The sequence below is a fragment of the Arachis ipaensis genome, chromosome B1, assembly GCF_059453495.1.
Source record: "Arachis ipaensis isolate K30076 ecotype BB chromosome B1, ASM5945349v1, whole genome shotgun sequence".
NCBI classification, from domain to species: domain Eukaryota; kingdom Viridiplantae; phylum Streptophyta; class Magnoliopsida; order Fabales; family Fabaceae; genus Arachis; species Arachis ipaensis.
This window is the reverse complement of record NC_142436.1, coordinates 87,432,214-87,444,153: the sequence shown is the minus strand read 5'-3', so window position 1 is coordinate 87,444,153 and position 11,940 is coordinate 87,432,214. Positions and strand designations below refer to the sequence as shown.

General features: G+C 34.1%; 1 non-coding gene across 1 annotated transcript; it reads left to right on the top strand.

Moving 5' to 3' along the window:
• Nucleotides 1-8,211: 8,211 nt before the first annotated feature.
• On the top strand, nucleotides 8,212-8,318 carry LOC148577357 (small nucleolar RNA R71). The gene has a single exon (XR_015903064.1). It is a non-coding gene; the product is annotated as a small nucleolar RNA R71 (small nucleolar RNA).
• Nucleotides 8,319-11,940: the final 3,622 nt, after the last annotated feature.

The window sequence follows — 11,940 nt, the reverse complement described above, 5'->3', positions numbered from 1 at the left end:
ATTACAACCTATGGAAAAGCCCTCATGATATTTGTATGCATGCATGAAATAATTGTTGATTGTTAGATGAAAAACAAATCTTGGAAAACATGATTAGGGGAGAATTGAGTGAATCAACCCCATACACTTGAGCGACTAGAGCGGATACACATCCGGTGAGGGTTCGATTGCTCAATTACATGTCTCCACACATGATAATCTTTTCTTGCAAGTTTGTAAGATCTTTCAATGATTCAATTCAATTGTGGGTTGATTTGATTGCTACTGCCTTAGCCCTTGTGTTTGTATATGTATTCTTGGAAATTGATTTATTTTGGCTAAGTGGATGTATTCATGTAGATAGATTGCATATAGATAGGTTGCATGTAGTTAGTTTGCATTGAATAAATGTTGATGTCCCTTTGCTTCTTTCTTGATTTTAGCATGAGGACATGCTTAGTTTAAGTGTAGGGAGATTTGATAAACCCCGATTTTGTGATTTATCTTATGCTTATTTTGGGGGATTTTATCACCTTTTCTCACATTTATTCAATGAAATAGCATGGTTTTGCAATTCTCTCTTGATTTGTGCTTAAATGTGAAAACATGCTTTTTAGGCCTTAAAATAGCTAAATTCAATTCACTTTAATTCCATTCGATGCCTTGATATATTTGTTGAGTGATTTCAGGTTCATAGGGCAAGTATTGGATGGAAGAAGTGAGGAGAAAAGCATGCAAAGTGGGAGAACTCATGAAGAAATGAAGGAACCGTAAAGCTGTCAAGCCTGACCTCTTCGCACTCAATCGACCATAACTTGAGCTACAGAGGTCCAAATGAGGCGGTTCTAGTTGCATTGGAAAGCTAACATCCGGGGCTTAGAAATGATATAAAATTTTTTATATGTTACTTCGCGTTCAGGGGCGCGCACGTGCCATGTACGCGTGCGCGCCGATGCTGTCTGTGGCCCACTAAAGTGAAATCGTCCCCAATGATTTCTGAAGCACTTTGGGCCCAACCCAACTCATTTCTAATGCTATTTCATGCAGAATTCAAGCTTGGGCAAAGGGGGAGCAATTGTTTGGTAGTATAGCATCATGTAGGTTAGTTTCTAGAAAGAGAATTTCCCTCTTCTCTCTAGAATTAGGTTATGTTAATCTCTCTTAAATTTAGGTTCTATTACATGTTTTCATCTTGTTTTTTTTATGAATTCTTGCTTCTACTCTTTCATTCTCTTGATTTGTAATGTTAATTTCTCTTTTTGCTCTCTTATGTTCATGGATGATTATGTTGGATTTAGATCTCTTTTAATGAAATTTAATGTTTGATGTTCTTTTAATTGTTGAATTGAGTTGTGAATTTATTTTTCTTGCAATTGGTAGTTGGTAGATTTTACTATTTCTTGATCATTTATTATGCTTTCTTTTTATGCCTTCCAAGTGTTTGACAAAATGCTTGGTTAGATGTTAGAGTAGATTTTGAGCATTCTTGGCTTGGAAAGAGTAATTAGGCAATCTTGAGTCATGAAAATCCAACTCATGTTGGTGATCTAGAGTTGTTAGCTAATATTGTTTCCATTGACGCTAATCTTTTGCTAATTTAATTAGTAAGTTGATTAGGACTTTTAGATTGAGATTAGCTAGTCTTATTAGACTTTCTCTCATGGAAGATAATATGATACATTCTTCCAATGTTGGAGATGACGTAATAAGATAAATTCTTGTTTATATTTGTGACATGATTAACTAGTCTTGTTTGACTTTCTCCCTTTGTGTTGGAGTTGACTAAATAAGATGAATTGATCATTGTATGACTAGGATAGAAAGCCTATGATCTCAATCTTTGCCATGAATGTCTCTCTTTATTAATTGCTTTCTTTAATTGCTCTCTTTACTTTTCTTGTCATTTATTTTATTGCCCCTCTTATAAACCAAAACCCCCTTATCCCACTTCATAGCCAATAATTGACCACTTCATTGCAATTCCTTGTGAGACGACCCGGAGTCTAAATACTCCGGTTAATTTTTATTTGGGGTTTGTTAATTGTGATAACCGAAATTTTTGTATGAAAGGATTCTTGTTTGGTTTGGAAACTATACTTCACAACGAGAATTCATTCATTTGAGGAAATTCTAAACCGTCAAAAAGAACGAGAAAGAACGAGAGAGACAGGGGCTGTGTTCTACTGGTTCAGTGTTTAAAAAAGAGGAGAAGAAGGAGAAAGTAGCTGCGGCGATTAGGGTGGCCGGCGGTGGCGCTGTGGGAGGAAAGGAGAAGAAGAAGCTCGTCGACGGAGAGGGGAATGCTAGGTTTAGCTCCTTTTATTTGGTGCTGTGAATGAACGGAGCTCGGGCACAAAAGATCATAAACGCGAATTATCGACGGATTTTCTTTTCCGTCTGTAATTTATACTAATTCATTTTTTTGTTTTTCGACAAAAAATCCCTCTGAAATTCCATCTGTATTTCCGGGGATAAAATCCGTCGAAAATATCCGTCTGTAATAACTAATTTGCTGGAAATTCTCATAGAAAGATTTATGGGTGTAATGAAACAAAAAGGATAAAAGACAAACTATTATTTTTCAATAATTAAAATGCGAGTTGTCTAAATTTAAAAAATAAAAATTAAAAAAAATTTACCCTATATATTAATTATTATTACTATAATGTGCCACGTTAAGTAATGATATCTGTGAAACATGCATGGTTAGTTCTTAGTGATGATTTAGTTAACATGGTGCTTGGTTTTGATTAATACGTGCAAGTGCAACAATGTTGATCAATAATACATCATGTCCTGGAATTTCTAGCTTCCAATCCTTTAATAATTTGTTTGAAAATTTCTATTTCTTTTTTCAAAATAATAAAATTTCTATAAGTATTAGGATATCTAATTTTTTATACATTATAGTGTCAATAAAAGTAATTTTTCTAAATATACTATTTAATTAGATAATCTTCCATTATATATACAAACACACAGTCACACACACTCTTTTGTTACACTTTTGTTATACGTTTGTTATATAGATAACCGTCCAATATTAGTAAGTCATTGTGAGTTATAGGTTTGTTTCTACTTAATTTCTCATGGGAGTCACTAATTTTATATTACTTTAAGATTTTCATTTCGTCTTAAAGTCAATATTGTTGTCATGTTTTTTATTGTATCCAAAATAAAATCAATTATTAAAATTAGTTATTATATATTTGTATATAAATATATGGTGAATTTTTAGTTAATTTTTTTTGAAATAATATATAATTTATCTTTTATGATATATCAATTTTTAATTGAATATTATCTTAATGGGAGAATTAATTATACTTGTAACTTGAGTTCAATTTAATTAGAGTTAATATCTTAATCATAACAAGACTACTTTATAATTAAATTATTATTTAAAATAGATAATGATCTATTTTTTTAATATATTAATAACTATTTTTTTAAATTATTCTTTTTTAAAAAAACATTTCTGAGTTTTAGTTACTTAAAGCACATTATCACTCCTCAATATAACTGCTCACTAAATTATAAACTCAGTAAACTTTCAAATTTTTAAATGAATCTAACTATTTATGCTAAAATTTTAATCTTACTAGATAAAATCGATATAAAGAATGATATATCATTGTTAAAGGAGATAATAGAAAATTAGATAAGAATGAGGACTTTATAAGTTTACCTCTGTCAAAGTGTGTTCAAGTTAATTACTTGATACGGTGAACAATTTTGGTATGATTTCGGGAGGTACAATAACAATGAAGGAATGGAGAGGAGCGAACGAGACTGCGCCGCCACTGCATGTCATCACTGCCACGCCGTGTTCTGCTGCCCCGCCATCATGCCTGGTGCTGCCGTCAAGCCTTCAGCTGCCGTCGCTGGAGATGCGCGAGAGAGAAGAGACGTCGAAAGGAAAAAGCGTGAGGAAGAGAGGGACGCGGCCAGCCTTGTCGCCGTCAGCTTTGAGGGTTGGCATCATCGAGGTCTTTGTCGCTGCCATCGTTCGCGCGTCGTCGCCGAGCTTCCATAGCCGCCACCGTTGATCTTCGAAGAGAAATGAGCTCGCAGAGGAGAGAGAAAATGCGATGGGACTCCGTTACTATTGCTGCCATTACAAAGAGAGTTAGGGTAGTTGATTTAGGAAAAGAAATTATTCAATTTTTTCTTCTATATTTGAGATAAAAGGATTTGGACAAAATAGGATTTAGTTATTAATATTTTAAAAAATTATATAATTATTTATTTTAAATAATAATTTAATTACAAAATGATCATATTATAGTTAAGATATTAACTTTAATTAAATTGAAGTTACTCAAGTTAAAAGTATAGTTAGTTATTAGATTAAAATAATAACCAATTAAAAATTAACACATCATAGAAGATAAATTATATATTATTTTAAAGAAAATTTAATAAAATTTACCTATCTATCTATATATATATACTATTTAATTTATGTTTAATATATATTTTATATTAATAATTAATTTGATGATTGAATTCAATACACACCTAACATAGCTGAAATAAAAATGTACGTTTAAAAAAAAGCTTTTATAAATTAATATTTTATTGTTGATTTATATAACATGAAGATTATATGTCTTGTATATCAACGTTATTAATTTATTATTATTTGTTTTAAATTTTTTTCTAAAACAACAATAAAAAAATATTATTTTTTATAAGAAATTATTCTAACTTTATGGTGCACGAAATTGTGATCTATAAAACGGCGCCAACAACTTGGTACGCACTTTTATAATTTCAATTCTTTTTCACAATTCCGCACAACTAACCAGCAAGTGCACTGGGTCGTCCAAGTAATAAACCTTACGTGAGTAAGGGTCGATCCCATGGAGATTGTCGGCTTGAAGCAAGCTATGGTCATCTTGCAAATCTCAGTCAGGCAGATTCAAACGGTTATGAGATTTTGATAATTAAAATATAAATAAAATATAAAATAAGATAGAAATACTTATGTAATTCATTAGTGGGATTTCAGATAAGCGTATGAAGATGCTTTGTTCCTTCTGAACCTCTGCTTTCCTATTGTCTTCATCCAATCATTCATACTCCTTTCCATGGCAAGCTGTATGTTGGGGGGATCACCGTTGTCAATGGCTACCATCCGTCCTCTCAGTGAAAATAGTCCAAATGCGCTGTCACCGCACGGCTAATCATCTGTCGGTTCTCACTCATGTTGGAATAGGATCCATTGATCCTTTTGCGTCTGTCACTACGCCTAACACTCGCGAGTTTGAAGCTCATCACAGTCATCCATTCCCATATCCTACTCAGAATACCACAGACAAGGTTTAGACTTTTCAGATCTCAGGATTGCTGCCAATTGATTCTAGCTTATACCACGAAGACTCTGATTGTGAACCAGGAGGCTAAGAGATAATCATTAAAGCTTGTTTTCATGTAGAACAGAAGTGGTTGTCAGGCACGCGTTCATAGGTGAGAATGGTGATGAGTGTCACATAATCATCACATTCATCATGTTCTTGTGTGCGAATGAATATCTTAGAATAAAAATAAGCTTGAATTGAATAGAGAAACAATAGTACTTTGCATTAATTCATGAGGAACATCAGAGTTCCACACCTTAATCTATGGGATGTAGAAACTCCACCGTTGAAAATACATAAGTGAAAAAGGTCTAGACATGGCCGAATGGCCAGCCTTCATGCCAAAGGTCTAAGGACTAAACATCCAGAGATGGTAAAAAAGACATCAAATAAATCTCTAAAAGTAGTTTTTATACTAGTAACTAGGGTTACAGAAAATGAGTAACTAAGTGCAGAAATCCACTTTTGGGGCCCACTTGGTGTGTGCTTGGGCTGAACATTGAAGCTTTCACATGTAGAGACTTTTCCTAGAGTTAAACGCCAGTTTTGGTGCCAGTTTGGGCATTTAACTCCAGCTTTTAACTCAGTTCTGGCGTTTAACGCCAGAATAGGGCAGGAAGTTGGCGTTTAAACGCCAGTTTGCGTCATCAAAACTCTGGTAAAGTATGGACTATTATATATTGCTGGAAAGCCCAGGATGTCTACCTTCTAACTCAATTGAGAGTGCGCCAATTGCGTTTTTGTAACTCCAGAAAATTCATTTCGAGTGCAGGGAGGTCAGAATCCAATAGCATCTGCAGTCCTTTTTCAACCTCTGAATAAGATTTTTGCTCAGGTCCTTCAATTTCAGCCAGAAAATACCTGAAATCACAGAAAAACACACAAACTCATAGTAAAGTCCAGAAATTTGAATTTTGCATAAAAACTAGTAAAAACATAGTAAAAACTAACTAAATCATACTAAAAACTATGTAAAAACAATGCCAAAAAGCATATAAATTATCCGCTCATCACAACACCAAACTTAAATTGTTGCTTGTCCCCAAGCAACTAAAAATCAAATAGGATAAAAAGAAGAGAATATACTATAAATTCCAAAATATCAATGAAACTTAGCTCCAATTAGATTAGCGGGACTAGTAGCTTTTTGCCTCTGAACAGTTTTGGCATCTCACTTTATCCTTTGAAGTTCAGAATGATTGGCATCTATAGGAACTCAGAATTTAGATAATGTTATTGATTCTCCTAGTTCAGTGTGTTGATTCTTGAACACAGCTACTTTATGAGTCTTGGCCGTGGCCCTAAGCACTTCGTTTTCCAGTATTACCACCGGATACATAAATGCCACAGACACATAACTGGGTGAACCTTTTCAGATTGTGACTCAGCTTTGCTAGAGTCCCCAATTAGAGGTGTCCAAGGTTCTTAAGCACACTCTTTTTGCTTTGGATCACGACTTTAACCGCTCAGTCTCAAGCTTTTTACTTGACACCTTCACGCCACAAGCACATGATTAGGGACAGCTTGGTTTAGCCGCTTAGGCCAGGATTTTATTCCTTGGGGCCCTCCTATCCATTAATGCTTAAAGCCTTGGATCCTTTTTACCCTTGCCTTTTAGTTTAAAGGGTTACTGGTTTTTGCTCTTGCCTTTTGGTTTAAAGCGCTCTTGGCTTTTTCTGCTTGCTTTTTCTTTTTCTTTCTCTTTTTTTTCTTTTATATTTGCCATTTTTTTACGCAAGCCTTGTTTTTCACTGCTTTTTCTTGCTTCAAAAATCAATTTTATGATTTTTTAGATTATCAACAATATTTCTCCTTTTCATCATTCTTCAAGAGCCAACAAATTAGTGAACAAGGGGGTTCATCCTCCCAAGTTTGATTACCAAACAACTTGGCATTCAGCTTTATGATTGCTCCTAAATACTTGGCAACTTGCTCTTCAGTGATGTCTTCATCCTCTTCAGAGGAAGAATATTCATCAGAGCTTATGAATGGCAGAAGGAGGTTCAATGGAATCTCTATGGTCTCTGTATGAGCCTCAGATTCCTTTGGTTCCTCAAAGGAAAACTCCTTTCTGTCCAGAGGACGTCCCATGAAGCTTTTCTCACTGGGACTGACGTCCTCCTCACTCTCTCCAGGTTTGGCCATGTTGGTCATGGTTATGGCCTTACACTCTCTCTTGGAATTTTCTTCTGTATTGCTTGGGAGAGTACTGAGAGGAGTTTCAGTAATCTTCTTACTTAGCTGACCCACCTGTGCCTCCAAATTTCTAATGGAAGACCTTGTTTCATTCATGAAACTTAGTGTGGTCTTGGATAGATCAGAGACTATGGTTGCCAGGCCAGAATGGCTCTGTTCAGAATTCTCTGTCTGTTGCTGAGAAGATGATGGAAAAGGCTTGCTATTGCTAAACCTATTTCTTCCACCATTATTATTGAAGCCTTGTTGAGGCTTCTGTTGGTCCTTCCATGAGAAATTTGGATGATTTCTCCATGAAAGATTATAGGTGTTTCCATAGGGTTCTCCCATGTAATTCACCTCTGCCATTGCAGGGTTCTCAGGATCACAAGCTTCCTCTTCAGAAGATGCTTCTTTAGTACTGTTGGATGCAGGTTGCAATCCATTCAGACTCTGAGAAATCATATTGACTTGCTGAGTCAATATTTTGTTCTGAGCCAATATGACATTCAGAGTATTAATTTCAAGAAATCCCTTCTTCTGAGGCATCCCATTGTTCACAGGATTCCTCTCAGAGGTGTACATGAATTGGTTATTTACAACCATTTCAATGAGTTCCTGAGCTTCTGCAGGGGTTTTTAGATGAAGAGATCCTCCTGCAGAATGGTCCAATGACATTTTTGACAACTCAGACAGACCATCAGAAGGACACCTTTTAATCAATTGCTTATATCTTTCCCAAGCTTCATAGAGAGACTCACCTTCCTTCTGTCTGAAGGTTTGGATTTTCACTCTAAGCTTGCTCACCTTTTGAGGTGGAAAGAATTTGGCCAGGAAAGCACTGATTAGCTTTTCCCAAGAGTTCAGGCTTTTCTTAGGTTGTGAATCCAACCATGTTCTAGCTCTATCTCTTACAGCAAAAGGGAAAAGCATAAGCCTATAGACCTCGGGATCAACTCCATTGGTCTTGACAGTGTCACAGATTTGCAAGAATTCAGCTAAGAACTGATGAGGATCTTCCAATGGAAGTCCATGAAACTTGCAATTCTGTTGCATTAGAGAAACTAATTGAGGCTTAAGCTCCAAGTTGTTTGCTCCAATGGTAGGAATTGAGATGCTTCTTCCATAGAAGTTAGAAGAGGGTGCAATAAAGTTACCAAGCATCTTTCTTGCATCTCCACCATTGTTATTGGGTTCGGCCATGTCTTCTTCTTTTTCAAAAATTTCTGTCAGGTCCTCTCCAGAGGGTTGTGCTTTAGCTTCTCTTAGTTTCCTCTTAAGAGTCCTTTCAGGTTCAGGATCAGCTTCAATAAGAATGTTCTTATCCTTGCTCCTGCTCATATGAAAAAGAAGAGAATGGAAAAGAATAGGAATCCTCTATGTCACAGTATAGAGATTCCTTTATGTGAGTGGAAGAATAGAAGAGTAGAATGAAGAAAAGAGAAGATGAAGAATTCGAACACAGAGAGGGGGAGAGGGTTCGAATTATAAGAAGAAGAGAAGTGTTAGTAAATAAATAAATCAATAGAAAGAGATGAGAGAGAGAAGAATTCGAAATTTAAATTAAAATAAAAGTAAAATATTTTTGTTTTTTATTTTAATTATTAGTTAGAATTCGAAAATTAAAAAGAGAAATAAAATTAAATTAAAATTTAAAACAATTAGTTAATTAAAAGGAATTTTGAAAAAGTGGGGAGGAGTTTTCGAAAATTAGAGAGAGAAAATTAGTTAGGTAGTTTTGAAAAAGATATGATTGAAATAGAAAACTTTTAAAATCAAACAAAAAGTCAGGTAGTTAATTGAAAAAGATTTGAAAATCAATTTTGAAAAGATAAGAAGTTAGAAAAGATTTTGAAATTAAATTTTGAAAAAGATATGATTGAAATGATTGGAAAAGATTTGAAAAAGAAATTTAAAAAGATTTGATTTTTGAAATTAAAGTTAATTACTTGACTAACAAGAAACAAAAAGATATGATTCTAAAATTTAAAGGTTGAACCTTTCTTACTAGGCAAGTAATAACTTAAAATTTTGAATCAGTCACATTAATTATTATTAAATATTTCAAAAATATGAAGTAAGAATAAGTAAAAGATTTTGAAAATCAATTTAAAAAAATAAATTTCGAAAATATGTAAAAATAAATAAAAAAGATTTGATTTTTGAAAAAGATTTGAAAAGATAGAATTTTGAAATTGAAATTTATGAGTAAAACAAGGAAAGATATATTTTTGATTTTTGGATTTTTAGTAAAGAGAGAGAAAAACACCAAATTGAAACAAAACATAGAAATTATGAATCAAAACAACTAATGCATGCAAGAACACTTTGAATGTCAAGATGAACATCAAGAACACTTTGAAGATTAAGATGAACATCAATACTTATTTGTGAAATTTTTTAAGAAAAGAAACACATGCAAGACACCAAACTTAGAAATTTTCAATGTTTAGACACTAATAAATTGAAAATGCATATGAAAAACAAGAAAAGACACAAAACAAGAAAATGCAAAGATCAAATAAGGAAAATCATCAAGGACAATTTGAAGATTATGAAGAACAAAACTCAATGCATGAATTTTCGAAAATTAAAGGAAAATTAAAAAGATGCAATTGACACCAAACTTAAAATTTGACACAAGACTCAAACAAGAAACATAAAATTTTTGGTTTTTATGATTTTATAAATTTTTTTTTGGATTTTTCGAAAATTATTTGGAAAAAGAAAAATAAGGATTTCAAAATTTTTAATAAGAATTCCCAGGAATCATGCAATGCTAGTCTAAAGCTTCAGTCCAAAATTTTAGACATGGGTTAATAGCCAGCCAAGCTTTATGTGAAAGCTTCGGTCCAAAAATTTAGACATGGCCAATGGCCAGCCAAGCTTCAGCAGAACATTACATACAACAGCTAAATTGATGCGAAAGACAAGGAAGCTCTTCTAAGGATAAGTGAAACCTCGGTCCAAAAGATTAGACATGGCTTAACAGCCAGCCAGGATTCAACATATCTCATGAAACTCTAGAATTTATTCTTAAAAATTCTGAAGAACACGATAAAAATATAATATAATTATTTTTGTTTTTTTTTTTGAAAATTTTTCGAAAATAAAAATCTTTAAAAATAAAGTAAAATTACCTAATCTGAGCAACAAGATGAACCGTCAGTTGTCCAAACTTGAACAATCCCCGGCAACGGTGCCAAAAACTTGGTGCATGAAATTGTGATCTCTAAAACGGCGCCAACAACTTGGTACGCACTTTCATAATCTCAATTCTTTTTCACAACTCCGCACAACTAACCAGCAAGTGCACTGGGTCGTCCAAGTAATAAACCTTACGTGGGTAAGGGTCGATCCCACGGAGATTGTCGGCTTGAAGCAAGCTATGGTCATCTTACAAATCTCAGTCAGGCAGATTCAAATAGTTATGGGATTTTGATAATTAAAATATAAATAAAATATAAAATAAGATAGAAATACTTATGTAATTCATTGGTGGGATTTCAGATAAGCGTATGAAGATGCTTTGTTCCTTCTGAACCTCTGCTTTCTTATTGCCTTCATCCAATCATTCATACTCCTTTCCATGGTAAGCTATATGTTGGGGGATCACCATTGTCAATGGCTACCGTCTGTCCTCTCAGTGAAAATGGTCCAAATGTGCTGTCACCGCACGGCTAATCATCTGTCGGTTCTCACTCATGTTGGAATAGGATCCATTGATCCTTTTGCATCTGTCACTACGCTCAACACTTCTGGGGCCCACTTGGTGTGTGCTTGGGCTGAGCATTGAAGCTTTCACATATAGAGACTTTTTCTAGAGTTAAACACCAGCTTTGGTGCCAGTTTGGGCGTTTAACTCCAGCTTGTAACTCAGTTCTGGCGTTTAACGCTAGAATAGGGCAGGAAGTTGGCATTTAAATGCCAGTTTGCATCATCAAAACTCGGGCAAAATATGTACTATTATATATTGCTGGAAAGTCCAGGATGTCTACTTTCCAACGCAATTGAGAGCGCGCCAATTGCATTTCTGTAGCTCCAGAAAATTCATTCCGAGTGTAGGGAGGTCAGAATCCAACAACATCTGTAGTCCTTTTTCAGCCTCTGAACCAGATTTTTGCTCAGGTCTCTCAATTTTAGCCAGAAAATACCCAAAATCACAGAAAAATATACAAACTCTTAGTAAAGTCCAGAAATGTGAATTTTGCATAAAAATAGTAAAAACATAGTAAAAACTAACTAAATCATACTAAAAACTATGTAAAAACAATGCCAAAAAGCGTATAAATTATCCGCTCATCACTTTATATTCCAATTTTTTTAAAACTAGAAAATTGATTATTATAGATGAATTTATAGATAGATTTAGTCTCTTTTACCGATGGATTTTTGGTTACTGAAAAAATTACCGACGGATTTC